This window comes from Lathyrus oleraceus, chromosome 5 (assembly GCF_024323335.1).
Source record: "Lathyrus oleraceus cultivar Zhongwan6 chromosome 5, CAAS_Psat_ZW6_1.0, whole genome shotgun sequence".
Lineage (NCBI taxonomy): Eukaryota > Viridiplantae > Streptophyta > Magnoliopsida > Fabales > Fabaceae > Lathyrus > Lathyrus oleraceus.
In genome coordinates this window covers 105,764,676-105,770,122 of record NC_066583.1, presented here as the reverse complement: position 1 = coordinate 105,770,122, position 5,447 = coordinate 105,764,676, and positions in this window count along the sequence as shown.

Below are 5,447 nucleotides of genomic sequence, written 5' to 3'. Positions count from 1 at the left end.
TGGAGCCAAGTGTTGCAAAGAAAATGAAGACCAGGAAAGGGAGGTCTGTGGCTGAGATGATGACAGCCAGAACTGGTAAGAAGGCTGCTGTTGTAGGTCCTTCAAAACCATGGAGTAAAGTGGAAGTCAAGAAGAGAAAGGTCAGAGAAAGTTCTGATTCTGAAGATGATGTTGAAGACGATGTCCCAGACATCTCTCCTGCTAAAAAGAAAAATGTTAGAAAATCTTCTAACAAGGTTGCTGTTGTGCATTTGGATAACATTTCTTTTCATTTGGAAGATGGTGCAACCAAGTGGAAATTTGTGATACATAGGAGAGTTGCTGTGGAAAGGGAGTTAGGGAAGGAGGCTGTGGAAGTGAAGGAGGTTATGGAATTGATCAAGTCTGCTGGTTTGATGAAAACAGTTAGTGCACTGCCCTAATGTTTTGAAGGTCTGGTGAAGGAGTTTGTTGTGAACATCCCGAAGGATATTGCTGACAAGAACAACAAAGAGTTTTGCAAAGTGTTTGTGAGAGGAAGGTGTGTAAGGTTCTCCCCAACTGTAATCAATAAATTCCTAGGAAGAGGAAATGAAGGAGCTGTTGAGTTAGAGGACACAGACAATAAAGTCTGTAGGATAATCACTGCTAGCCAAGTCAAGGAATGGCCAAGCAAAAAGCATCTATCTGCCGACAAATTAACTGTAAAATATGCTATCTTGCATAAGATTGGTTCAGCCAACTGGGTGCCAACAAACCACATCTCAACAATATCTAATGCTCTTGGAAGGATTATATATGCTATTGGAACCAAGCTCAACTTTGATTATGGAAGGTTCATGTTTGAACAAATTGTTAGACATGCTTCCACCAATGCAGTGAAGCTGCCAATTGGCTTTCCCTCAATTATTTGTGGAATTATTCTAAGCCAACAACCTGGTATTTTAAGAACAAGTGATATTTACAGTAGAAGGAAGCCTCCATTGTCCATTCATTACAAGTTATTTGAAGGCAGTCATGTCAATGACATTGTCATGACATCTGCAATGAAGAAGCCAACCTCTCAAGGTGGCCTGATTGCTCAATTGAAAGAAACCTGTAAGGAGTTGGAAACTGGAATTAGGGTGGCTAAGGCTAGGAAAGAGGCTTTAGAGGTTCTCATTAGTAGCTTGGAGCAAGAAAAGATGGATAAGGTTGGTGAAGCCAAGGAGACAGATGCTCATACCTCAAGTGAGAGGTATGATTCTCAAGACAATTCTAGTGGCAGTTCTGGATCTGAAGGTGAAGAAGATGCTACCTCCTCGGACTAAGTTGTGGTGTTGATGATTCCCCTGTTTGAATATTGTGTGTTATGGATGCTTGGATGCTTGGATGATTTGATGTTTGATGTTTGTAGTTTTTTTGGGTAGTCCTTTTTTATGCCATGATGGGCTCGTTATGAGTTCCATGGATTTCTGATTATCTCAGCTAATGCAGCTGTGTATAATTATGGTTTGTACCACCTGACATTTATGTTTAACATTTTATATGTTATAACATCCCGTGTGACATTCTCTGCTGGATTGATTGACATTTATTTTGTCTAATTGGTCACTTTGGTCTATTTTGGCTAAAAAGGGGGAGAAGTTATTATATGGAGAGCTGCAGTTAATGTGTGGAGATGTGGAAAGCTGCAGTTATTATGTGCTGTTATAGCTAGGCTAAACAGGTGACAGCTGATGTTGAACAGAATGATGTTCTATAATGTTCTGTTCTGTGATGTTGAAGGAGATGTCAGATATTGAACAGAAGAATGTTCTGTGTTGTGTTGTACAGGTGGTTGTACAGGTGATGTTAAAGGAGATGTCAGAATGTGATTCTGAATGTTACAGATGTTGAAGGAGATGTATGTAGGCGAACATACTTAGGGGGAGAAGAAGTACCCATGTGCATTTGTGTATTACTAGTTGCTATTATAGCTAGTAATTGTGTTTGCTTTTGCTGCTGCTTAAATTGCTGTTATACTGTTTATCTGCTGATGTGTTTTTTTCTTATGAACAAAATGGACTGATATATGTTTTAGCCAAAATTTTCCAAAGGGGGAGTTTGTTGGTTCTAGGTGTTGGCAGCAATTTTGGTAAAACCAAGATTGTTCACAAGAAGTCACATGTGATGTCTTAACATAAGATATCTTGTACCTGCTGGATGTTAAAAATATAATTATGCAGGATTGTTTCAGGATGTCATACCCGATGTCATGACATCTGTACACAGAACATTTAGTCTGAATGTTATGTGTTATGTGATTGCATTTTTAATGCAAATCTATGTATGATTGAAGATATGATTTACACACGCATTCAATCATTAATTACAACCAGATTTACGTATTTTCCAAAGAGATCTAATCAGCTGTCATGAGAAGATTTAAAAGGAAAATAGTTTTAGGGTTTTATGATGTCCAAGCCCAGCCAAATGCCTCTATAAAAAGGACATGGAAAACCTGATTTGATATACAAGAAATACAGAGCGAAATATTGAGAGAGAATAAGGGTTTAAGTCTTGTGTGGTCGTGTGACTTGTAAACCATTCAATTCATCCATAGATGATTGAATTGGTCTAATTTTTGAGTTGTAATTTGTCACTCAAAGCTTTTAAGCATGAGTGTGTGTCTACTTGATTGAAGCTGATAAGTAAGATCAAGTGTGTGTCTTTGAAGAATGTCTTCTTTTGATTGTAATTCTTGTTTATATCACTGGTGTGATTGAAGGGGAGTGAGATGGGATCTCATATCTAAGAGTTCTTAGGTAGAAGTCACACAGGTAGAGATTAGGTGAAAAAGACTGTAACTTGTGTTGTTTACTGAGAGTCTTTGAACTGATTCTATTTTAGTGGATTTCCTTCCTGGCTTGGTAGCCTCCAGACGCAGGTGAGTTGCACCGAACTGGGTTAACAATTGCTTGTGTCTCTTGCATTACTGTTCTTTATCTTTTATCCTATTTTGTATTGTTCAGATATTAGTGTCGTGACATAACCTTCGACATCTCATATCTGATACCAGAATTTCAAGGTTCTCTCTATTGTAAAGATTATGACCAGGGAAAAGGAAGCTAGTAGCGAGGAGGAAGAGGAAATTGCAAGTGGGGATGACGAAGAAAATTATGTTGAAGTGTAGGACCCCAATTTTGTCCCTAAGATCCCTCATGGCATCATAGCATTGCATTGCATAGCCTCAAGGATCATTGAGCATCTTGGCTTCTTTTCCCTTTGGGTGGGACCTCCTTGTAAGTGTTTTGAGATCACCAGGCATGCTTGTATTGTATATCATTACTTTTATCATTTTGTTCACTAACCAAAAGCACAAAAATATGTCATTAACCTTTTTATTTTGTAGCATCAAGCAAGCACAGGTCAAGCACTTCAAGAGCATCCTTTGTGCAAGAGCTGAGATATTTTCCTTGGTATAAGGACCACATGATCATTATATTGAGCTTACATGAGCTAGGGTTCCATTTTGAAGCCATTTCATCAAGAGATAAAGGCTCAAATTCATCAAGGCATTTCATGGTCATCTGAACACCAAAAAGTCAATTGTGCAGTCAACTGATGGCCTTGAGGTGGGGAAATGATTTGAAACACCTCATTCATGTTCAAATGAAGTCTGTTTGTCATTTCAAACATCTATCTTGAAGATTTTGAAGTCATGGCAAAAGTTTCCAAAAATAGAAAGTGACCTGTAATTTCAAGTTTCCAAAAATGGCAAGTTTCTAGTCCACATTCAACTTGACTTTTCAACATCAAAGAAGCTTCAAATGGATTTTTAGTGAACATGAAAGTTGTAGATCTTTGTCTCCCCTTTCCAAAACGTCCTATTTCATGATCATATGATGATTGGTTGAGAAGTTATAGCCAAATGATCACAAGGTGTGCATGGAAGTTCAAAGTGACATAACTTTTGATACAAAGCTCCAATTTGGTCCATTCTTTTTGCAAAATACTCCTCGTGACCAATACTCCTCAAAACAAGCCTTGCCATGCATGGAAAAAATGTGTATGCTCATCATATCTCATGTGTTCATTTTGGAGGGAAATTCTATAATTCAAAATTGGCTTATGATACAAGCAAATTAACCATTCCATCATGACCATTGGATAGTTTTAAGTGAATTCAAAGCTCAACATGGGATTCTCACGTGTAGCATGTGCATGCTAGCTCAATTTGCATTTTTTGCACTTTGATCCAATTTTCCCTAATCATGATTAGTACAAGGCTAATTTGGATTTCAGCATCATTAGTGCATCATATAAATACCAAACCCTAATCTCATTTGCAAGGAACGGAATTTCGGATCTAGAATTTTCCATTTCCCTCCATTTTTCTCTCTCTTCGAATTTCACTTTTCTCCACACAAACACCAAATCTCTTTGCATATTCTTGATCATGGAGCATCATTGAGCAAGATCCATCCCTTACTTGAAGCAATTCATCCATAATTCAGAGAACTGCATTTCAAGTAAGTGAAAATTTCATCATCTCTTTTTGCTATTTTCTTGTTATAGTTGTGTAGATCTCATTGCCTGGATGCTGATGTGTGTGCTAGCGTAGCAGTTTGATTGGTTCTTATTTGTTGGACCATGATTGCGTGTGTTTGACCTGCTGAGTGGCACGCTAATGTGTATTAGTGATGCTGTGCGTTTTGGACATTTGAACCTGGACCGTTGATGTGATTTTCGCGCTTGATCGTGTGGTCCTGTTTAATTCTGGATTTAATTCAAATATTATTTTCCCTCCATTTCTTTTTAATATGTCAATTATTTTGTTCATCTTTAAAAAAATCATTAAAAATTGAAAAATGCTCCAAATTAACTCCAATTTTTTTTCATAATTTTGTTTTAGTGTCTAGTTTTTTATGGTATTATTTTCATGATTTGTTGATATCTGACTTTTTAATTGTGAATTTTGGATTGAACCTTATGTTAATTTGATCATGTGCATTCAATGCTTTTTGAAATGCTATGTATTGATCCAATTGATCTGAATTTTTGCATGCTTAATCTTCACATATGATATGATTTTTGATGACTGGTTTGAATTTTTTCTCATATGCTATCATTGTTTTTGACACATGAAGATGTATGTGACAATTTGTGTCACATTTTGGACCTTGCATTTGTGCATTTTTATTCATCTATCATTTGAACTCTTCTGGATCTGATTGTTTGCACATTACTTGTTCATAACATGAGAAGCTTGCATAAAAAATTTCACAGCCATTAGATGCATTTCTGTTTTGATTTGGATTTTCTAATTTGGATGTCCATTTTGTGCTCATTTGCTTGCCTTTGCTTTACATGGATCATTTGAGCTACTTTCCTTTTGAATTGATATTGGTCCTTTTGAGGACATTTTGTTGATTGATTGAACTTGCATTGTGTAGAAGATTGGCTTCTGTTTTGATCATTTGGTTTGGTTTTGGACCTAGTCTTTG